Consider the following 24970-nt stretch of genomic DNA (forward strand, 5'->3'; position numbering starts at 1 on the left):
TTTCCTAGCTCCTACAGTTTACCAAAACTGACACAAGAGGAAATCATTTAAGGTCATCATGTCTGCCCTTGGCATTCTCGGAACGCCCTGGCCTCAGAATGCAGCATCTGTAGTCCATGGTAACCTGCGGAGAGTGGGCGGGGCTGAGGGAGGCTGGAACACTGCCCTCACTGAGGGAGTGGGTGTGGCCATCTCTGCTGTGACTGAACAAAGGGCAGGGGAGCAGGGGGCCCAGGGCAGGGCCCTCAGAGCGCGGCAGACCCAGTGGGGTGTCACAAGCATTTAGGCCCAGGACATAGGGCGCCTTCTTTGTCTGCACAGCTGCCCAAACTCTCACCTTTCCACTCAGGCCGCCCTCTTATTTGAAGTGTGTTTGGAACCTGTCCGCGCAGTACACCTCGCTGCACAGCTAACCAGGTCAGGGCATCGTAGCTTCCTGCCAGGTGACCGAAGTTCGCAGGAGAGATGATTCCCAGGTTCCCACGAAGAGAGGCTCCTGCCCGGGCCACAGGCCGCCCACTGCCCCTGCCCAAGATCGGGGGCCGAAAGCAGCCCTGTCTAAGTCCCCTACCCCTAGAGGGAGTATTGGACCAACACTTCTAGAAAACGGGGTCCTTGTGGGCAACTCATTGGAGGGAAACCAATAAATCTTTGCCGACTTTTTGCTGAAACTTACGAGCGTTCACACCTAAGCCTCTTACAATGTCAGCTGTTTAGCTAAACATGAGCTCATGATCTAAATTTACACAATAATGAAGAAATCAGCTACAAAGGGAGACAATCAGCAAAATCAATCAATACCAGAATTAGATTCCCTAGGCCATCCTTGAGATGTTGGAATAATCAGGTGCTAGGCAGAAAATATACATAAACCTGGAAATGAAACAAGGAACAAGGATGTTTTCAAAGACTGGTAGGATCTCTAAAACATTTTTAAAGTACATGTCATTGATAAAGCTAAATACTGAAAGGTTGTTTAATACAACAAATTAAGCAGTGAGAAGAGTGAAATTATGCTGTTTAGAAAACTATGGAAGGTGAGATTTTCTGCCTAATTATATAAGATGATTTCTCTAAAAAATACACATTATTTCAAAGACTTATTGGCTGTGAAATAAGTTAAGGGTATTTCAAATGGCTTGTCTGCAAAGAAAGGTGAGATGTAGGGAATCACAGAAAGCCGAGGGGATAATATGTCAATATATACATTGCTATATGGTGAACAAAGCCTTAGGCCGGCAACAGTGTAGAGGAATGGACCCTTAGAAACGTACAAGTAAGCTGGAATCTTTAAAAGTTCAAATCTTTATAAGTAAAAAGATTTATTAAAATGAATAACCAAGTGTTTTACTTGACATCAGAAAATCAAAACAATAAACCCTGAGAACATAGAAAAAAGATAAATAAAGATATGAGCAGAACTTAATACAACAGAAAACGTATAAAATTCAGGTGACTTAGTAAGTCCAAAGAATATTCTTTGAAAAGATTTAAAAGACACACTTTGATTAAGGAAAACAAAAACATAAGTAAAGAATATACAGAAAGAATCAGGACAATGTTACAGCAGAGAATATATGAAATGCCAGTAAATTTGAACATTTCTGTAAAGTTGACCATTTCCTAGCTCCTACAGTTTACCAAAACTGACACAAGAGGAAATCATTTAAGGTCATCATGTCTGCCCTTGGCATTCTCGGAACGCCCTGGCCTCACAATGCAGCATCTATAGTCCATGCTAAACTGCGGAGAGTGAGCGGGACTGAGGGAGGCTGGAAGACTGCCCTCACTGAGGGAGTGGGTGTGGCCATCTCTGCTGTGACTGAACAAAGGGCAGGGTAGCAGGGGGCCCAGGGCAGGGCCCTCAGAGCGCGGCAGACCCAGTGGGGTGTCACAAGCATTTAGGCCCAGGCCATAGGGCGCCTTCTTTGTCTGCACAGCTGCCCAAACTCTCACCTTTCCACTCAGGCCGCCCTCTTATTTGAAGTGTGTTTGGAACCTGTCCGCGCAGTACACCTCGCTGCACAGCTAACCATAGGTCAGGGCATCGTAGCTTCCTGCCAGGTGACCGAAGTTCGCAGGAGAGATGAATCCAACGTTCACACGCAGAGAGGCTCCTGCCCGGGCCACAGGCCGCCCACTGCCCCTGCCCCAGTTCGAAGGCTGAAAAGCAGCCATGTCTGAATCCACTGCCTCTCGAAGGAGTATTGTACCAACACTTCTAGAAAACGGGGTCCTTGCGGGCAACTCATTGGAGGGACACAAATAAACCTTTGCCGACTTTCTGCTGAAGCTTACCAGCGTTCACACCTAAGCCTCTTACAAGGTCAGCTGTTTTGCTAAACATGAGCTTATGATCTAAATTTACACAATATTGAAGAAATCAGCTACAAAGTGAGACAATCAGCAAAAACAATCAATACCAGAATGAGATTCCCTAGGCAATCCATCTGATGTTGGAATAATCAGGTGCAAGGCAGAAAACATACATAAAACTGTAACTGAAACAAGGAACAAGGAGGATTTCAAAGGCTGGTAGGATCTCTAAAACATTTTTAAAGTACATGTCGTTGATAAACCTAAATACTCAAAGGTTGTTTAATACCACAGATTAAGCATTGAGAAGAGTGAAATTATGCTGTTTTGAAATCTAGGGCAGGTGAGATTTTCTGCCTAATTATATAAGAAGATTTCTCTAAAAATTAGACATTATTTTAAAGTCTTATTGGCTGTGAAATAAGTTAAGTGTATTTCAAATGGCTTGTCTGCAAAGAAAGGTGAGATGTAGGGAATCACAGAAAGTCGAGGGGAAAATGTCAATATATACATTGCTATGTGGTGAACTAAGCCTTAGGCCAGCCACAATGTAGAGGACCTGACCCTTAGAAACTTAAAAGTGAGCTGGAATCTTTAAAAGTTCAAATCTTTATAAGTAAAAAGATTGATGAAAATGAATAACCAAGTGTTTTAATTGACATCAGAAGATCAAAACAATAAACCCTGAGAACATAGAAAAAAAATAAATAAAGATATGAGCAGAACTTAATACCACAGAAAACGGATAAAATTCAGGTGAGGTAGTAAGTCCAAAGAATATTCTTTGAAAAGATTTAAAAGACACACTTTGATTAAGGAAAACACAAACATAATTAAAGAATATATAGAAAGAATCAGGACAATGTTATAGCAGAGAATATATGAAATGCCAGTAAATTTGAACATTTCTGTAAAGTTGACCATTTGCTAGCTCCTACAGTTTACCAAAACTGACACAAGAGGAAATCATTTAAGGTCATCATGTCTGCCCTTGGTATTCTCGGAACGCCCTGGCCTGAGAATGCAGCATCTGTAGTCCATGGTGACCTGCGGAGAGTGGGCGGGGCTGAGGGAGGCTGGAACACTGCCCTCACTGAGGGAGTGGGTGTGGCCATCTCTGCTGTGACTGAGCAAAGGGCAGGGAAGCAGGGGGCCCAGGGCAGGGCCCTCAGAGCCCGGCAGGCCCAGTGGGGTGTCACAAGCATTTAGGCCCAGGCCATAGGGCGCCTTCTTTGTCTGCACAGCTGCCCAAACTCTCACCTTTCCACTCAGGCCGCCCACTTAGTTGAAGTGTGTGTGGAACCTGTCCGCGCAGTATACCTCGCTGCACAGCTAACCATAGGTCAGGGCATCGTAGCTTCCTGCCAGGTGACCGAAGTTCGCAGGAGAGATGATTCCCACGTTCACACGCAGAGAGGCTCCTGCCCGGGCCACAGGCCGCCCACTGCCCCTACCCAAGATCGGGTGCCGAAAGCAGCCCTGTCTAAGTCTCCTAACCCTAGAGGGAGTATTGGACCAACACTTGTAGAAAACGGGGTCCTTGTGGGCAACTCATTGGAGGGACACAAAGAAATCTTAGCCGACTTTTTGCTGAAACTTACGAGCGTTCACAGCTAAGCCTCTTACAACGTCAGCTGTTTAGCTAAACATGAGCTCATGATCTAAATTTACACAATAATGAAGAAATCAGCTACAAAGGGAGACAATCAGCAAAAACAATCAATACCAGAATTAGATTCCCTTGGCCATCCTTGAGATGTTGGAATAATCAGTAACTAGGCAGAAAATATACATAAATCTGGAAATGAAACAAGGAACAAGGATGTTTTCAAAGACTGGTAGGATATCTAAAACATTTTTAAAGTACATGTCATTGATAAAGCTAAATACTGAAAGGTTGTTTAATACAACAAATTAAGCAGTGAGAAGAGTGAAATTATGCTGTTTAGAAAACTATGGAAGGTGAGATTTTCTGCCTAATTATATAAGATGATTTCTCTAAAAAATACACATTATTTCAAAGACTTATTGGCTGTGAAATAAGTTAAGGGTATTTCAAATGGCTTGTCTGCAAAGAAAGGTGAGATGTAGGGAATCACAGAAAGCCGAGGGGATAATATGTCAATATATACATTGCTATATGGTGAACAAAGCCTTAGGCCGGCAACAGTGTAGAGGAATGGACCCTTAGAAACGTACAAGTAAGCTGGAATCTTTAAAAGTTCAAATCTTTATAAGTAAAAAGATTTATTAAAATGAATAACCAAGTGTTTTACTTGACATCAGAAAATCAAAACAATAAACCCTGAGAACATAGAAAAAAGATAAATAAAGATATGAGCAGAACTTAATACAACAGAAAACGTATAAAATTCAGGTGACTTAGTAAGTCCAAAGAATATTCTTTGAAAAGATTTAAAAGACACACTTTGATTAAGGAAAACAAAAACATAATTAAAGAATATACAGAAAGAATCAGGACAATGTTATAGCAGAGAATATATGAAATGTCAGTAAATTTGAACATTTCTGTAAAGTGGACCATTTCCTAGCTCCTAAAGTTTACCAAAACTGACACAAGAGGAAATCATTTAAGGTCATCATGTCTGCCCTTGGCATTCTCAGAACGCCCTGGCCTCACAATGCAGCATCTGTAGTCCATGGTAACCTGCGGAGAGGGGGCATGGCTGAGGGAGCTTGGAAGACTGCCCTCACTGAGGGAGTGGGTGTGGCCATTTCTGCTGTGACTGAACAAAGGGCAGGGGAGCAGGGGGCCCAGGGCAGGGCCCTCAGAGCCCGGCAGACACAGTGGGGTGTCACAAGCATTTAGGCCCATGCCAAAGGGCGCCTTCTTTTTCGGCACAGCTGCCCAAACTCTCACCTTTCCACTCAGGCCGCGCTCTTCTTTGAAGTGTGTTTGGAACCTGTCCGCGCAGTACACCTCGCTGCAGAGCTAACCATATGTCAGGGCATCGTAGCTTCCTGCCAGGTGACCTTAGTTCGCAGGCAAATGGGTCCCTGGGACACATGCGGAGAGGCTCTTGCCCGGACCACAGGCCGCCCACTGCCCCTGCCCCAGATCGAAGGCTGAAAAGCAGCCATGTCAGAGTCCACTGCCTCTCGAAGGAGTATTGGACCAACACTTGTAGAAAACGGGGTCCTTGCGGGCAACTCAGTGGAGGGACACAAATAAGCCTTTGCCGACTTTCTGCTGAAGCTTACCAGCGTTCACACCTAAGCCTCTTACAAGGTCAGCTGTTTAGCTAAACATGAGCTCATGATCTAAATTTGCACAATATTGAAGAAATCAGCTGCAAAGTGAGACAATCAGCAAAAACAATCAATACCAGCATGAGATTCCCTAGGCCATCCATCTGATGTTGGAATAATCAGGTGCAAGGCAGAAAATATACATAAAACTGGAACTGAAACAAGGAACAAGGAGGTTTTCAAAGGCTGGAAGGATCTCTAAAACATTTTTAAAGTACATGTCGTTGATAAACCTAAATACTCAAAGGTTGTTTAATACCACAGATTAAGCATTGAGAAGAGTGAAATTATGCTGTTTTGAAAACTAGGGCAGGTGAGATTTTCTGCCTAATTTTATAAGATGATTTCTCTAAAAAAATAGACATTATTTCAAAGACTTATTGGCTGTGAAATAAGTTAAGTGTATTTCAAATGGCTTGTCTGCAAAGAAAGGTGAGATGTAGGGAATCACAGAAATTCGAGGGGAAAATGTCAATATATACATTGCTATATGGTGTACTAAGCCTTAGGCCAGCCACAATGTAGAGGACCTGACGCTTAGTAACTTAAAAGTGAGCTGGAATCTTTAAAAGTTCGAAGCTTTATAAGTAAAAAGATTGATGAAAATGAATAACCAAGTGTTTTAATTTACATCAGAAGATCAAAACAATAAACCCTGACAACATAGAAAAAAGATAAATAAAGATATGAGCAGAACTTAATACCACAGAAAACGTATAAAATTCAGGTGAGGTAGTAAGTCCAAAGAATATTCTTTGAAAAGATTTAAAAGACACACTTTGATTAAGGAAAACACAAACATAATTAAAGAATACATAGAAAGAATCAGGACAATGTTATAGCAGAGAATATATGAAATGCCAGTAAATTTGAACATTTCTGTAAAGTTGACCATTTCCTAGCTCCTACAGTTTACCAAAACTGACACAAGAGGAAATCATTTAAGGTCATCATGTCTGCCCTTGGCATTCTCGGAACGCCCTGGCCTGAGAATGCATCATCTGTAGTCCATGGTAACCTGCGGAGAGTGGGCGGGGCTGAGGGAGGCTGGAACACTGCCCTCACTGAGGGAGTGGGTGTGGCCATCTCTGCTGTGACTGAACAAAGGGCAGGGTAGCAGGGGGCCCAGGGCAGGGCCCTCAGTGCGCGGCAGACCCAGTGGGGTGTCACAAGCATTTAGGCCCAGGCAATAGGGCGCCTTCTTTGTCTGCACAGCTGCCCAAACTCTCACCTTTCCACTCAGGCCGCCCTCTTATTTGAAGTGTGTTTGGAACCTGTCCGCGCAGTACACCTCGCTGCACAGCTAACCAGGTCAGGGCATCGTAGCTTCCTGCCAGGTGACCGAAGTTCGCAGGCAAATGGGTCCCTGGGACCCATGTGGAGAGGCTCCTGCCCGGGACACAGGCCGCCCACTGGCCCGGCACCAGATCGAAGGCTGAAAAGCAGCCATGTCTCAGTCCACTGACTCTCGAAGATGTATTGGACCAACACTTGTAGAAAACGGGGTCCTTGCGGGCAACTCATTGGAGGGACACAAATAAATCTTTGCCGACTTTCTGCTGAAGCTTACCAGCGTTCACACCTAAGCCTCTTACAAGGTCAGCTGTTTAGCTAAACATGAGCTCATGATCTAAATTTACACAATATTGAAGAAATCAGCTACAAAGTGAGACAATCAGCAAAAACAATCAATACCAGAATTAGATTCCCTAGGCCATCCTTGAGATGTTGTAATAATCAGGTGCAAGGCAGAAAATATACATAAAACTGGAAGTGAAACAAGGAACAAGGAGGTTTTCAAAGGCTGGTAGGATCTCTAAAACATTTTTTAAAGTACATGTCGTTGATAAACCTAAATACTCGAAGGTTGTTTAATACCACAGATTAAGCATTGAGAAGAGTGAAATTATACTGTTTTGAAAACTAGGGCAGGTGAGATTTTCTGCCTAATTATATAAGATGTTTTCTCTAAAAAATAGACATTATTTCAAAGACTTATTGGCTGTGAAATAAGTTAAGTGTATTTCAAATGGCTTGTCTGCAAAGAAAGGTGAGATGTAGGGAATCACAGAAAGTCGAGGGGAAAATGTCAATATATACATAGCTATATGGTGAACTAAGCCTTAGGCCAGCCAAAATGTAGAGGACCTGACCCTTAGAAACTTAAAAGTGAGCTGGAATCTTTAAAAGTTCAAATCTTTATAAGTAAAAAGATTGATGAAAATGAATAACCAAGTGTTTTAATTGACATCAGAAGATCAAAACAATAAACCCTGAGAACATAGAAAAAAGATAAATAAAGTTATGAGCAGAACTTAATACCACAGAAAACGTATAAAATTCAGGTGAGGTAGTAAGTCCAAAGAATATTCTTTGAAAAGATTTAAAAGACACCGTTGATTAAGGAAAACCAAAACATAAGTAAAGAATATACAGAAAGAATCAGGAAAATGTTATAGCAGAGAATATATGAAATGCCAGTAAATTTGAACATTTCTGTAAATTTGACCATTTCCTAGCTCCTACAGTTTACCAAAACTGACACAAGAGGAAATCATTTAAGGTCATCATGTCTGCCCTTGGCATTCTCGGAACGCCCTGGCCTCAGAATGCAGCATCTGTAGTCCATGGTAACCTGCGGAGAGTGGGCGGGGCTGAGGGAGGCTGGAACACTGCCCTCACTGAGGGAGTGGGTGTGGCCATCTCTGCTGTGACTGAACAAAGAGCAGGAGACCAGGGGGCCCAGGGCAGGGCCGTCAGAGCCCGGCAGGCCCAGTGGGGTGTCACAAGCATTTAGGCTCAGGCCATAGGGCGCCTTCTTTGTATGCACAGCTGCCCAAACTCTCACTTTTCCACTCAGGCCACCCACTTAGTTGAAGTGTGTGTGGAACCTGTCCGCGCAGTATACCTCGCTGCACAGCTAACCATAGGTCTGGGCATCATAGCTTCCTGCCAGGTGACCGAAGTTCGCAGGAGAGATGATTCCCAGGTTCACACGCAGAGAGGCTCCTGCCCGGGCCACAGGCCGCCCACTGCCCCTGCCCAAGATCGGGGGCCGAAAGCAGCCGTGTCTAAGTCCCCTACCCCTAGAGGGAGTATTGGACCAACACTTCTAGAAAACGGGGTCCTTGTGGGCAACTCATTGGAGGGAAACCAATAAATCTTTGCCGACTTTTTGCTGAAACTTACGAGCGTTCACAGCTAAGCCTCTTACAACGTCAGCTGTTTAGCTAAACATGAGCTCATGATCTAAATTTACACAATAATGAAGAAATCAGCTACAAAGGGAGACAATCAGCAAAATCAATCAATACCAGAATTAGATTCCCTAGGCCATCCTTGAGATGTTCGAATAATCAGGTGCTAGGCAGAAAATATACATAAACCTGGAAAAGAAACAAGGAACAAGGATGTTTTCAAAGACTGGTAGGATCTCTAAAACATTTTTAAAGTACATGTCATTGATAAAGCTAAATACTGAAAGGTTGTTTAATACAACAAATTAAGCAGTGAGAAGAGTGAAATTATGCTGTTTAGAAAACTATGGAAGGTGAGATTTTCTGCCTAATTATATAAGATGATTTCTCTAAAAAATACACATTATTTCAAAGACTTATTGGCTGTGAAATAAGTTAAGGGTATTTCAAATGGCTTGTCTGCAAAGAAAGGTGAGATGTAGGGAATCACAGAAAGCCGAGGGGATAATATGTCAATATATACATTGCTATATGGTGAACAAAGCCTTAGGCCGGCAACAGTGTAGAGGAATGGACCCTTAGAAACGTACAAGTAAGCTGGAATCTTTAAAAGTTCAAATCTTTATAAGTGAAAAGATTAATTAAAATGAATAACCAAGTGTTTTACTTGACATCAGAAAATCAAAACAATAAACCCTGAGAACATAGAAAAAAGATAAATAAAGATATGAGCAGAACTTAAAACAACAGAAAACGTATAAAATTCAGGTGACTTAGTAAGTCCAAAGAATATCCTTTGAAAATATTTAAAAGACACACTTTGATTAAGGAAAAGAAAAACATAAATAAAGAATATACAGAAAGAATCAGGACAATGTTACAGCAGAGAATATATGAAATGCCAGTAAATTTGAACATTTCTCTAAAGTTGACCATTTCCTAGCTCCTACAGTTTACAAAAACTGACACAAGAGGAAATCATTTAAGGTCATCATGTCTGCCCTTGGCATTCTCGGAACGCCCTGGCCGCACAATGAAGCAACTGTAGTCCATGGCAACCTGCGGAGAGTGGGCGGGGCTGAGGGAGGCTGGAACACTGCCCTCACTGAGGGAGTGGGTGTGGCCATCTCTGCTGTGACTGAACAAATGGCAGGGTAGCAGGGGGCCCAGGGCAGGGCCCCCAGAGATCGGCAGACACAGTGGGGTGTCACAAGCATTTAGTCCCAGGCCATAGGGCGCCTTCTTTGTCTGCACAGCTGCCCAAACTCTCACTTTTCCACTCAGGCCACCCTCTTATTTGAAGTGTGTTTGGAACCTGTCCGCGCAGTACACCTCGCTGCAGAGCCAACCATAGGTCAGGGCATCGTAGCTTCCTGCCAGGTGACCGAAGTTCGCAGGAGAGATGAATCCCACGTTCACACGCAGAGAGGCTCCTGCCCGGGCCACAGGCCGCCCACTGACCCTGCCCCAGATCGAAGGCTGAAAAGCAGCCATGTCTGAGTCCACTGCCTCTCGAAGGAGTATTGGACCAACACTTGTAGAAAACGGGGTCCTTGCGGGCAACTCATTGGAGGGACACAAATAAACCTTTGCCGACTTTCTGCTGAAGCTTACCACCGTTCACACCTAAGCCTCTTACAAGGTCAGCTGTTTAGCTAAACATGAGCTCATGATCTAAATTTACACAATATTGAAGAAATCAGCTGCAAAGTGAGACAATCAGCAAAAACAATCAATACCAGAATGAGATTCCCTAGGCCATCCATCTGATGTGGGAATAATCAGGTGCAAGGCAGAAAATATACATAAAACTGGAACTGAAACAAGGAACAAGGAGGTTTTCAAAGGCTGGTAGGATCTCTAAAACATTTTTAAAGTACATGTCGTTGATAAACCTAAATACTCAAAGGTTGTTTAATACCACAGATTAAGCAGTGAGAAGAGTGAAATTATGCTGTTTTGAAAACTATGGCAGGTGAGATTTTCTGCCTAATTATATAAGATGATTTCTCTAAAAAATAGACATTATTTCAAAGACTTATTGGTTGTGAAATAAGTTAAGTGTATTTCAAATGGCTTGTCTGCAAAGAAAGGTGAGATATAGGGAATCACAGAAAGTAGAGGGGAAAATGTCAATATATACATTGCTATATGGTGAACTAAGCCTTAGGCCTGCCACAATGTAGAGGACCTGACACTTAGAAACTTAAAAGTGAGCTGGAATCTTTAAAAGTTCAAATCTTTATAAGTAAAAAGATTGATGAAAATGAATAACCAAGTGTTTTAATTGACATCAGAAGATCAAAACAATAAACACTGAGATAATAGAAAAAAGATAAATAAAGATATGAGCAGAACTTAATACCACAGAAAACGTATAAAATTCAGGTGAGGTAGTAAGTACAAAGAATATTCTTTGAAAAGATTTAAAAGACACACTATGATTAAGGAAAACACAAACATAATTAAAGAATATATAGAAAGAATCAGGACAATGTTATAGCAGAGAATATATGAAATGCCAGTAAATTTGAACATTTCGGTAAAGTTGACCATTTCCTAGCTCCTACAGTTTACCAAAACTGACACAAGAGGAAATCATTTAAGGTCATCATGTCTGCCCTTGGCATTCTCCGAACGCCCTGGCCTGAGAATGCAGCATCTGTAGTCCATGGTGACCTGCGGAGAGTGGGCGGGGCTGAGGGAGGCTGGAACACTGCCCTCACTGAGGGAGTGGGTGTGGCCATCTCTGCTGTGACTGAACAAAGGGCAGGCGAGCAGGGGCCCAGGGCAGGGCCCTCAGAGCCCGGCAGGCCCAGTGGGGTGTCACAAGCATTTAGGCCCAGGACATAGGGCGCCTTCTTTGTCTGCACAGCTGCCCAAGCTCACACCTTTCCACTCAGGCCGCCCACTTAGTTGAAGTGTGTGTGGAACCTGTCCGCGCAGTATACCTCGCTGCCCAGCTAACCATAGGTCTGGGCATCGTAGCTTCCTGCCAGGTGACCGAAGTTCGCAGGAGAGATGATTCCCACGTTCACACGCAGAGAGGCTCCTGCCCGGGCCACAGGCCGCCCACTGCCCCTGCCCAAGATCGGGTGCCGAAAGCAGCCCTGTCTAAGTCTCCTAACCCTAGAGGGAGTATTGGACCAACACTTCTAGAAAACGGGGTCCTTGTGGGCAACTCATTGGAGGGACACAAAGAAATCTTAGCCGACTTTTTGCTGAAACTTACGAGCGTTCACAGCTAAGCCTCTTACAACGTCAGCTGTTTAGCTAAACATGAGCTCATGATCTAAATTTACACAATAATGAAGAAATCAGCTACAAAGGGAGACAATCAGCAAAAACAATCAATACCAGAAGTAGATTCCCTAGGCCATCCTTGAGATGTTGGAATAATCAGGTGCTAGGCAGAAAATATACATAAACCTGGAAATGATACAAGGAACAAGGATGTTTTCAAAGACTGGTAGGATCTCTAAAACTTTTTTAAAGTACATGTCATTGATAAAGCTAAATACTGAAAGGTTGTTTAATACAACAAATTAAGCAGTGAGAAGAGTGAAATTATGCTGTTTAGAAAACTATGGAAGGTGAGATTTTCTGCCTAATTATATAAGATGATTTCTCTAAAAAATACACATTATTTCAAAGACTTATTGGCTGTGAAATAAGTTAAGGGTATTTCAAATGGCTTGTCTGCAAAGAAAGGTGAGATGTAGGGAATCACAGAAAGCCGAGGGGATAATATGTCAATATATACATTGCTATATGGTGAACAAAGCCTTAGGCCGGCAACAGTGTAGAGGAATGGACCCTTAGAAAAGTACAAGTAAGCTGGAATCTTTAAAAGTTCAAATCTTTATAAGTAAAAAGATTTATTAAAATGAATAACCAAGTGTTTTACTTGACATCAGAAAATCAAAACAATAAACCCTGAGAACATAGAAAAAAGATAAATAAAGATATGAGCAGAACTTAATACAACAGAAAACGTATAAAATTCAGGTGACTTAGTAAGTCCAAAGAATATTCTTTGAAAAGATTTAAAAGACACACTTTGATAAAGGAAAACAAAAACATAAGTAAAGAATATACAGAAAGAATCAGGACAATGTTATAGCAGAGAATATATGAAATGTCAGTAAATTTGAACATTTCTGTAAAGTGGACCATTTCCTAGCTCCTAAAGTTTACCAAAACTGACACAAGAGGAAATCATTTAAGGTCATCATGTCTGCCCTTGGCATTCTCGGAACGCCCTGGTATCAGAATGCAGCATCTGTAGTCCATGGAAACCTGCGGAGAGGGGTCATGGCTGAGGGAGCTTGGAAGACTGCCCTCACTGAGGGAGTGGGTGTGGCCATCTCTGCTGTGACTGAACAAAGGGCAGGGGAGCAGGGGGCCCAGGGCAGGGCCCTCAGAGCCCGGCAGACACAGTGGGGTGTCACAAGCATTTAGGCCCAGGCCAAAGGGCGCCTTCTTTGTCTGCACAGCTGCCCAAACTCTCACCTTTCCACTCAGGCCGCCCTCTTATTTGAAGTGTGTTTGGAACCTGTCCGCGCAGTACACCTCGCTGCAGAGCTAACCATATGTCAGGGCATCGTAGCTTCCTGCCAGGTGACCTTAGTTCGCAGGCAAATGGGTCCCTGGGACACATGCGGAGAGGCTCTTGCCCGGACCACAGGCCGCCCACTGCCCCTGCCCCAGATCGAAGGCTGAAAAGCAGCCCTGTCTGAGGCCGTGCCTCTAGAGGGAGTAGTTGACCAACAGTTGTAGAGAACGGGGTCCTCGTGGCAACTCATTGGAGGGACACAAATAAACCTTTGCCGACTTTCTGCTGAATCTTACCAGCGTTCACACCTAAGCCTCTTACAAGGTCAGCTGTTTAGCTAAACATGAGCTCATGATCTAAATTTGCACAATATTGAAGAAATCAGCTGCAAAGTGAGACAATCAGCAAAAACAATCAATACCAGCATGAGATTCCCTAGGCCATCCATCTGATGTTGGAATAATCAGGTGCAAGGCAGAAAATATACATAAAACTGGAACTGAAACAAGGAACAAGGAGGTTTTCAAAGGCTGGTAGGATCTCTAAAACATTTTTAAAGTACATGTCGTTGATAAACCTAAATACTCAAAGGTTGTTTAATACCACAGATTAAGCATTGAGAAGAATGAAATTATGCTGTTTTGAAAACTAGGGCAGGTGAGATTTTCTGCCTAATTTTATAAGATGATTTCTCTAAAAAATAGACATTATTTCAAAGACTTATTGGCTGTGAAATAAGTTAAGTGTATTTCAAATGGCTTGTCTGCAAAGAAAGGGGAGATGTAGGGAATCACAGAAAGTCGAGGGGAAAATGTCAATATATACATTGCTATATGGTGAACTAAGCCTTAGGCCAGCCGCAATGTAGAGGATATGACGCTTAGAAAATTAAAAGTGAGCTGGAATCTTTAAAAGTTCGAAGCTTTATAAGTAAAAAGATTAATGAAAATGAATAACCAAGTGTTTTAATTGACATCAGAAGATCAAAACAATAAACCCTGAGAACATAGAAAAAAAATAAATAAAGATATGAGCAGAACTTAATACCACAGAAAACGTATAAAATTCAGGTGAGGTAGTAAGTCCAAAGAATATTCTTTGAAAAGATTTAAAAGACACACTTTGATTAAAGAAAACACAAACATAATTAAAGAATATATAGAAAGAATCAGGACAATTTTATAGCAGAGAATATATGAAATGCCAGTAAATTTGAACATTTCTGTAAAGTTGACCATTTCCTAGCTCCTACAGTTTACCAAAACTGACACAAGAGGTAATCATTTAAGGTCATCATGTCTGCCCTTGGCATTCTCGGAACGCCCTGGCCTGAGAATGCAGCATCTGTAGTCCATGGTAACCTGCGGAGAGTGGGCGGGGCTGAGGGAGGCTGGAAGACTGCCCTCACTGAGGGAGTGGTTGTGGCCATCTCTGCTGTGACTGAACAAAGGGCACGGGAGCAGGGTGCCCAGGGCAGGGCCCTCAGAGCCCGGCAGGCCCAGTGGGGTGTCACAAGCATTTAGGCCCAGGCCATAGGGCGCCTTCTTTGTCTGCACAGCTGCCCAAACTCTCACTTCTCCACCCAGGCCACCCACTTAGTTGAAGTGTGTGTGGAACCTGTCCGCGCAGTATACCTCGCAGCACAGCTAACCATAGGTCTGGGCATCGTAGCTTCCTGCCAGGTGACCGAAGTTCGCAGGAGAGATGATTCCCACGTTCACACGCAGAGAGGGTCCTGCCCGGGCCACAGGCCGCCCACTGCCCCTGCGCAAGTTCGGGGGCCGAAAGCAGCCCTGTCTAAGTTCCCTACCCCTAGAGGGAGTATTGGACCAACACTTCTAGAAAACGGGGTCCTTGTGGGCAACTCATTGGATGGAAACCAATAAATCTTTGCCGACTTTTTGCTGAAACTCACGAGCGTTCACACCTAAGCCTCTTACAAGGTCAGCTCTTTAGCTAAACATGAGCTCATGATCTAAATTTACACAATAATGAAGAAATAAGCTACAAAGGGAGACAATCAGCAAAATCAATCAATACCACAATTAGATTCCCTAGGCCATCCTTGAGATGTTGGAATAATCAGGTGCTAGGCAGAAAATATACATAAACCTGGAAATGAAACAAGGAACAAGGATGTTTTCAAAGACTGGAAGGATATCTAAAACATTTTTAAAGTACATGTCATTGATAAAGCTAAATACTGAAAGGTTGTTTAATACAACAAATTAAGCAGTGAGAAGAGTGAAATTATGCTGTTTAGAAAACTATGGAAGGTGAGATTTTCTGACTAATTATATAAGATGATTTCTCTGAAAAATACTCATTATTTCAAAGACTTATTGGCTGTGAAATAAGTTAAGGGTATTTCAAATGGCTTGTCTGCAAAGAAAGGTGAGATGTAGGGAATCACAGAAAGCCGAGGGGATAATATGTCAATATATACATTGCTATATGGTGAACAAAGCCTTAGGCCGGCAACAGTGTAGAGGAATGGACCCTTAGAAACGTACAAGTAAGCTGGAATCTTTAAAAGTTCAAATCTTTATAAGTAAAAAGATTTATTAAAATGAATAACCAAGTGTTTTACTTGACATCAGAAAATCAAAACAATAAACCCTGAGAACATAGAAAAAAGATAAATAAAGATATGAGCAGAACTTAATACAACAGAAAACGTATAAAATTCAGGTGACTTAGTAAGTCCAAAGAATATTCTTTGAAAAGATTTAAAAGACACACTTTGATTAAGGAAAACAGAAACATAAGTAAAGAATATACAGAAAGAATCAGGACAATGTTACAGCAGAGAATATATGAAATGCCAGTAAATTTGAACCTTTCTGTAAAGTTGAGCATTTCCTAGCTCCTACAGTTTACAAAAACTGACACAAGACGAAATCATTTAAGGTCATCATGTCTGCCCTTGGCATTCTCGGAATGCCCTGGTCTCAGAATGCAGCATCTGTAGTCCATGGTAACCTGCGGAGTGTGGGCGGGGCTGAGGGAGGCTGGAACACTGCCCTCACTGAGGGACTGGGTGTGGCCATCTCTGCTGTGAATGAACAAAGGGCAGGGGAGCTGGGGGCCCAGTGCAGGGCCCTCAGAGCGCGGCAGACCCAGTGGGGTGTCACAAGCATTTAGGCCCAGCCATAGGGCGCCTTCTTAGTCTGCACAGCTGCCCAAACTCTCACCTTTCCACTCAGGCCGCCCTCTTATTTGAAGTGTGTTTGGAACCTGTCCGCGCAGTACACCTCGCTGCACAGCTAACCATAGGTCAGGGCATCGTAGCTTCCTGCCAGGTGACCGAAGTTCGCAGGAGAGATGAATCCCACGTTCACACGCAGAGAGGCTCCTGCCCGGGCCACAGGCCGCCAACTGCCCCTGCCCCAGATCGAAGGCTGTAAAGCAGCCATGTCGAGTCCACTGCCTCTCGAAGGAGTATTGGACCAACACTTGTAGAAAACGGGGTCCTTGCGGGCAACTCATTGGTGGGACACAAATAAACCTTTGCCGACTTTCTGCTGAAGCTTACCAGCGTTCACACCTAAGCGTCTTACAAGGTCAGCTGTTTAGCTAAACATGAGCTCATGATCTAAATTTAAACAATATTGAAGAAATCAGCTACAAAGTGAGACAATCAGCAATAACAATCAATACCAGAATGAGATTCCCTAGGCCATCCATCTGATGTTGGAATAATCAGGTGCAAGGTAGAAAATATACATAAAACTGGAACTGAAAGAAGGAACAAGGAGGTTTTCAAAGGCTGGTAGGATCTCTAAAACATTTTTAAAGTACATGTCGTTGATAAACCTAAATACTCAAAGGTTGTTTAATACCACAGATTAAGCAGTGAGAAGAGTGAAATTATGCTGTTTTGAAAACTATGGCAGGTGAGATTTTCTGCCTAATTATATAAGATGATTTCTTTAAAAAATAGACATTATTTCAAAGACTTATTGGTTGTTTAATAAGTTAAGTGTATTTCAAATGGCTTGTCTGCAAAGAAAGGTGAGATGTAGGGAATCACAGAAAGTCGAGGGGAAAATGTCAATATATACATTGCTATATGGTGAACTAAGCCTTAGGCCAGCCACAATGTAGAGGACCTGACCCTTAGAAACTTAAAAGTGAGCTGGAATCTTTAAAAGTTCAAATCTTTATAAGTAAAAAGATTGATGAAAATGAATAACCAAGTGTTTTAATTGACATCAGAAGATCAAAACAATAAACCCTGAGAACATAGAAAAAAGATAAATAAAGATATGAGCAGAACTTAATACCACAGAAAACGTATAAAATTCAGGTGAGGTAGTAAGTCCAAAGAATATTCTTTGAAAAGATTTAAAAGACACACTTTGATTAAGGAAAACACAAACATAATTAAAGAATATATAGAAAGAATCAGGACAATGTTATAGCAGAGAATATATGAAATGCCAGTAAATTTGAACATTTCTGTAAAGTTGACCATTTCCTAGCTCCTACAGTTTACCAAAACTGACACAAGAGGAAATCATTTAAGGTCATCATGTCTGCCCTTGGCATTCTCGGAACGCCCTGGCCTGAGAATGCAGCATCTGTAGTCCATGGTGAACTGCGGAGAGTGGGCGGGGCTGAGGGAGGCTGGAACACTGCCCTCACTGAGGGAGTGGGTGTGGCCATCTCTGCTGTGACTGAACAAAGGGCAGGGGAGCAGGGGGCCCAGGGCAGGGCCCTCAGAGCCCGGCAGGCCCAGTGGGGTGTCACAAGCATTTAGGCCCAGGCCATAGGGCGCCTTCTTTGTCTGCACAGCTGCCCAAACTCTCACTTTTCAACTCAGGCCACCCACTTAGTTGAAGTGTGTGTGGAACCTGTCCGCGCAGTATACCTCGCTGCACAGCTAACCATCGGTCTGGGCATCGTAGCTTCCTGCCAGGTGACCGAAGTTCGCAGGAGAGATGATTCCCACGTTCACACGCAGAGAGGCTCCTGCCCGGGCCACAGGCCGCCCACTGCACCTGCCCAAGTTCGGAGGCCGAAAGCAGCCCTGTCTAAGTCCCCTACCCCTAGAGGGAGTATTGGACCAACACTTCTAGAAAACGGAGTCCTTTTGGGCAACTCATTGGAGGGACACCAATAAATCTTTGCCGACTTTTTACTGAAACTTACGAGCGTTCACACCTAAGCCTCTTACAAGGTCAGCTGTTTAGCTAAACATGAGCTCATGATCTAAATTTACACAATAATGAAGAAATCAGCTACAAAGGGAGACAATCAGCAAAAACAATCAATACCAGAATTAGATTCCCTAGGCCATCCTTGAGATGTTGGAATAATCAGTAGCTAGGCAGAAAACATACATAAACCTGGAAATGAAACAAGGAACAAGGATGTTTTCAAAGACTGGTAGAATCTCTAAAACATTTTTAAAGTACATGTCATTGATAAAGCTAAATACTGAAAGGTTGTTTAATACAACAAATTAAGCAGTGAGAAGAGTGAAATTATGCTGTTTAGAAAACTATGGAAGGTGAGATTTTCTGACTAATTATATAAGATGATTTCTCTAAAAAATACACATTATTTCAAAGACTTATTGCTGTGAAATAAGTTAAGGGTATTTCAAATGGCTTGTCTGCAAAGAAAGGTGAGATGTAGGGAATCACAGAAAGCCGAGGGGATAATATGTCAATATATACATTGCTATATGGTGAACAAAGCCTTAGGCCGGCAACAGTGTAGAGGAATGGACCCTTAGAAACGTACAAGTAAGCTGGAATCTTTAAAAGTTCAAATCTTTATAAGTAAAAAGATTTATTAAAATGAATAACCAAGTGTTTTACTTGACATCAGAAAATCAAAACAATAAACCCTGAGAACATAGAAAAAAGATAAATAAAGATATGAGCAGAATTTAATACAACAGAAAACGTATAAAATTCAGGTGACTTAGTAAGTCCAAAGAATATTCTTTGAAAAGATTTAAAAGACACACTTTGATTAAGGAAAACAAAAACATAAGTAAAGAATATACAGAAAGAATCAGGACAATGTTATAGCAGAGAATATATGAAATGTCAGTAAATTTGAACATTTCTGTAAACTGGACTGTTTCCTAGCTCCTAAAGTTTACCAAAACTGACACAAGAGGAAATCATTTAAGGTCATCATGTCTGCCCTTGGCATTCTCGGAACGCCCTGGCCTCAGAATGCAGCATCTGTAGTCCATGGTAACCTGCGGAGAGGGGGCATGGCTGAGGGATCTTGGAAGACTGCCCTCACTGAGGGAGTGGGTGTGGCCATCTCTGCTGTGACTGAACAAAGGTCAGGGGAGCAGGGGACCCAGGGCAGGGCCCTCAGATCCCGGCAGACACAGTGGGGTGTCACAAGCATTTAGGCCCAGGCCAAAGGGCGCCTTCTTTGTCTGCACAGCTGCCCAAACTCTCACCTTTCCACTCAGGCCTCCCTCTTATTTGAAGTGTGTTTGGAACCTGTCCGCACAGTACACCTCGCTGCACAGCTAACCATATGTCAGGGCATTGTAGCTTCCTGCCACGTGACCGAAGTTCGCAGGCAAATGGGTCCCTGGGACACATGCGGAGAGGCTCTTGCCCGGACCACAGGCCGCCCACTGGCCCTGCCCCAGATCGAAGGCTGAAAAGCAGCCATGTCTGAGTCCACTGCCTCTCGAAGGAGTATTGGACCAACACTTGTAGAAAACGGGTACCTTGCGGGCAACTCATTGGAGGGACACAAATAAACCTTTGCCGACTTTCTGCTGAAGCTTACCAGCGTTCACACCTAAGCCTCTTACAAGGTCAGCTGTTTAGCTAAACATGAGCTCATGATCTAAATTTGCACAATATTGAAGAAATCAGCTACAAAGTGAGTGAAACAAACAGCAAAAACAATCAATACCAGCATGAGATTCCCTAGGCCATCCATCTGATGTTGGAATAATCAGGTGCAAGGCAGAAAATATACATAAAACTGGAACTGAAACAAGGAACAAGGAGGTTTTCAAAGGCTGGTAGGATCTCTAAAACATTTTTAAAGTACATGTCGTTGATAAACCTAAATACTCAAAGGTTGTTTAATACCACAGATTAAGCATTGAGAAGAGTGAAATTATGCTGTTTTGAAAACTAGGGCAGGTGAGATTTTCTGCCTAATTTTATAAGATGATTTCTCTAAAAAATAGACATTATTTCAAAGACTTATTGGCTGTGAAATAAGTTAAGTGTATTTCAAATGGCTTGTCTGCAAAGAAAGGTGAGATGTAGGGAATCACAGAAAGTCGAGGGGAAAATGTCAATATATACATTGCTATATGGTGTACTAAGCCTTAGGCCAGCCACAATGTAGAGGACCTGACGCTTAGAAACTTAAAAGTGAGCTGGAATCTTTAAAAGTTCGAAGCTTTATAAGTAAAAAGATTGATGAAAATGAATAACCAAGTGTTTAAATTGACATCAGAAGATCAAATCAATAAACCCTGAGAACATAGAAAAAAGATAAATAAAGATATGAGCAGAACTTAATACCACAGAAAACGTATAAAATTCAGGTGAGGTAGTAAGTCCAAAGAATATTCTTTGAAAACATTTAAAAGACACACTTTGATTAAGGAAAAAACAAACATAATTAAAGAATATATAGAAAGAATCAGGACAATGTTATAGCAGAGAATATATGAAATGCCAGTAAATTTGAACATTTCTGTAAAGTTGACCATTTCCTAGCTCCTACAGTTTACCAAAACTGACACAAGAGGAAATCATTTAAGGTCATCATGTCTGCCCTTGGCATTCTCGGAACGCCCTGGCCTGAGAATGCAGCATCTGTAGTCCATGGTAACCTGCGGAGAGTAGGCGGGGCTGAGGGAGGCTGGAACACTGCCCTCACTGAGGGAGTGGGTGTGGCCATCTCTGCTGTGACTGAACAAAGGGCAGGGGAGCAGGGGGCCCAGGGCAGGGCCCTCAGAGCCCGGCAGGCCCAGTGGGGTGTCACAAGCATTTAGGCCCAGGCCATAGGGCGACTTCTTTGTCTGCACAGCTGCCCAAACTCTCACTTTTCCACTCAGGCCACCCACTTAGTTGAAGTGTGTGGGGAACCTGTGTGCGCAGTATACCTCGCTGCACAGCTAACCATCGGTCTGGGCATTGTAGCTGCCTGCCAGGTGACCGAAGTTCGCAGGAGAGATGATTCCCAGGTTCACACGCAGAGAGGCTCCTGCCTGGGCCACAGGCCGCCCACTGCACCTGCCCAAGATTGGGGGCCGAAAGCAGCCCTGTCTAAGTCCCCTACCCCTAGAGGGAGTATTGGACCAACACTTCTAGAAAACGGGGTCCTTGTGGGCAACTCATTGGAGGGACACCAATAAATCTTTGCCGACTTTTTGCTGAAACTTACGAGCGTTCACACCTAAGCCTCTTACAAGGTCAGCTGTTTAGCTAAACATGAGCTCATGATCTAAATTTACACAATAATGAAGAAATCAGCTACAAAGGGAGACCATCAGCAAAAACAATCAATACCAGAATTAGATTCCCTAGGCCATCCTTGAGATGTTGGAATAATCAGGTGCTAGGCAGAAAATATACATAAACCTGGAAATGAATCAAGGAACAAGGATGTTTTCAAAGACTGGTAGGATCTCTAAAACATTTTTAAAGTACATGTCATTGATAAAGCTAAATACTGAAAGGTTGTTTAATACAACAAATTAAGCAGTGAGAAGAGTGAAATTATGCTGTTTAGAAAACTATGGAAGGTGAGATTTTCTGCCTAATTATATAAGATGATTTCTCTAAAAAATACACATTATTTCAAAGACTTATTGGCTGTGAAATAAGTTAAGGGTATTTCAAATGGCTTGTCTGCAAAGAAAGGTGAGATGTAGGGAATCACAGAAAGCCGAGGGGATAATATGTCAATATATACATTGCTATATGGTGAACAAAGCCTTAGGCCGGCAACAGTGTAGAGGAATGGACCCTTAGAAACGTACAAGTAAGCTGGAATCTTTAAAAGTTCAAATCTTTATAAGTAAAAAGATTTATTAAAATGAATAACCAAGTGTTTTACTTGACATCAGAAAATCAAAACAATAAACCCTGAGAACATAGAAAAAAGATAAATAAAGATATGAGCAGAACTTAATACAACAGAAAATGTATAAAATTCAGGTGACTTAGTAAGTCCAAAGAATATTCTTTGAAAAGATTTAAAAGACACACTTTGATTAAGGAAAACAAAGACATAAGTAAAGAATATACAGAAAGAATCAGGACAATGTTACAGCAGAGAATATATGAAATGCCAGTAAATTTGAATATTTCTGTAAAGTGGACCATTTCCTAGCTCCTACAGTTTACCAAAACTGACACAAGAGGAAATCATTTAAGGTCATCATGTCTGCCCTTGGCATTCTCGGAACGCCCGGGCCTCACAATGCAGCATCTATAGTCCATGGTAAACTGCGGAGAGTGAGCGGGACTGAGGGAGGCTGGAAGACTGCCCTCACTGAGGGAGTGGGTGTGGCCATTTCTGCTGTGACTGAACAAAGGGCAGGGGAGCAGGGGGCCCAGGGCAGGGCCCTCAGAGCGCGGCAGACCCAGTGGGGTGTCACAAGTATTTAGGCCCAGGCCATAGGACGCCTTCTTTGTCTGCACAGCTGCCCAAACTCTCACCTTTCCACTCAGGCCGCCCTCTTATTTGAAGTGTGTTTGGAACCTGTCCGCGCAGTACACCTCGCTGCACAGCTAACCATAGGTCAGGGCATCGTAGCTTCCTGCCAGGTGACCGAAGTTCGCAGGAGAGATGAATCCAACGTTCACACGCAGAGAGGCTCCTGCCCGGGCCACAGGCCGCCCAATGCCCCTGCCCAAGATCGAAGGCTGAAAAGCAGCCAAGTCTGAATCCACTGCCTCTCGAAGGAGTATTGGACCAACACTTGTAGAAAACGGGGTCCTTGCGGGCAACTCATTGGAGGGACACAAATAAACCTTTGCCGACTTTCTGCTGAAGCTTACCAGCGTTCACACCTAAGCCTCTTACAAGGTCAGCTGTTTAGCTAAACATGAGCTCATGATCTAAATTTACACAATATTGAAGAAATCAGCTACAAAGTGAGACAATCAGCAAAAACATTCAATACCAGAATGAGATTCCCTAGGCCATCCATCTGATGTTGGAATAATCAGGAGCAATGCAGAAAACATACATAAAACTGGAACTGAAAGAAGGAACAAGGAGGTTTTCAAAGGCTGGTAGGATCTCTAAAACATTTTTAAAGTACATGTCGTTGATAAACCTAAATACTCAAAGGTTGTTTAATACCACAGATTAAGCAGTGAGAAGAGTGTAATTATGCTGTTTTGAAAACTATGACAGGTGAGATTTTCTGCCTAATTATATAAGATGATTTCTCTAAAAAATAGACATTATTTCAAAGACTTATTGGTTGTGAAATAAGTTAAGTGTATTTCAAATGGCTTGTCTGCAAAGAAAGGTGAGATATAGGGAATCACAGAAAGTCGAGGGGAAAATGTCAATATATACATTGCTATATGGTGAACTAAGCCTTAGGCCAGCCACAATGTAGAGGACCTGACCCTTAGAAACTTAAAAGTGAGCTGGAATATTTAAAAGTTCAAATCTTTATAAGTAAAAAGATTGATGAAAATGAATAACCAAGTGTTTTAATTGACATCAGAAGATCAAAACAATAAACCCTGAGAACATAGAAAAAAGATAAATAAAGATATGAGCAGAACTTAATACCACAGAAAACGTATAAAATTCAGGTGATGTAGTAAGTCCAAAGAATATTCTTTGAAAAGATTTAAAAGACACAATTTGATTAAGGAAAACACAAACATAATTAAAGTATATATAGAAAGAATCAGGACAATGTTATAGCAGAGAATATATGAAATGCCAGTAAATTTGAACATTTCTGTAAAGTTCACCATTTCCTAGCTCCTACAGTTTACCAAAACTGACACAAGAGGAAATCATTTAAGGTCATCATGTCTGCCCTTGGCATTCTCGGAACGCCCTGGCCTCAGAATGCAGCATCTGTAGTCCATGGTAACCTGCGGAGAGTGGGCAGGGCTGAGGGAGGCTGGAACACTGCCCTCACTGAGGGAGTGGGTGTGGCCATCTCTGCTGTGATTGAACAAAGAGCAGGAGACCAGGGGGCCCAGGGCAGGGCCCTCAGAGCTCTGCAGGCCCAGTGGGGTGTCACAAGCATTTAGGCCCAGGCCATAGGGCGCCTTCTTTGTCTGCACAGCTGCCCAAACTCTCACTTTTCCACTGAGGCCGCCCACTTAGTTGAAGTGTTTGTGGAACGTGTCCGCGCAGTATACCTCGCTGCACAGCTAACCATATGTCTGGGCATAGTAGCTTCCTGGCAGGTGACCGAAGTTCGCAGGAGAGATGATTCCCTGGTTCACACGCAGAGAGGCTCCTGCCCGGGCCACAGGCCGCCCACTGCCCCTGCCCAAGATCGCGGGCCGAAAGCAGCCCTGTCTAAGACCCCTACCCCTAGAGGGAGTATTGGACCAACACTTCTAGAAAACGGGGTCCTTGTGGGCAACTCATTGGAGGGACACAAATACATGTGTGTCGACTTTTTCCTGAA

This window comes from Mesoplodon bidens (genome assembly GCF_964165515.1).
Source record: "Mesoplodon bidens genome assembly, chromosome: Y".
NCBI classification, from domain to species: Eukaryota; Metazoa; Chordata; class Mammalia; order Artiodactyla; family Ziphiidae; genus Mesoplodon; species Mesoplodon bidens.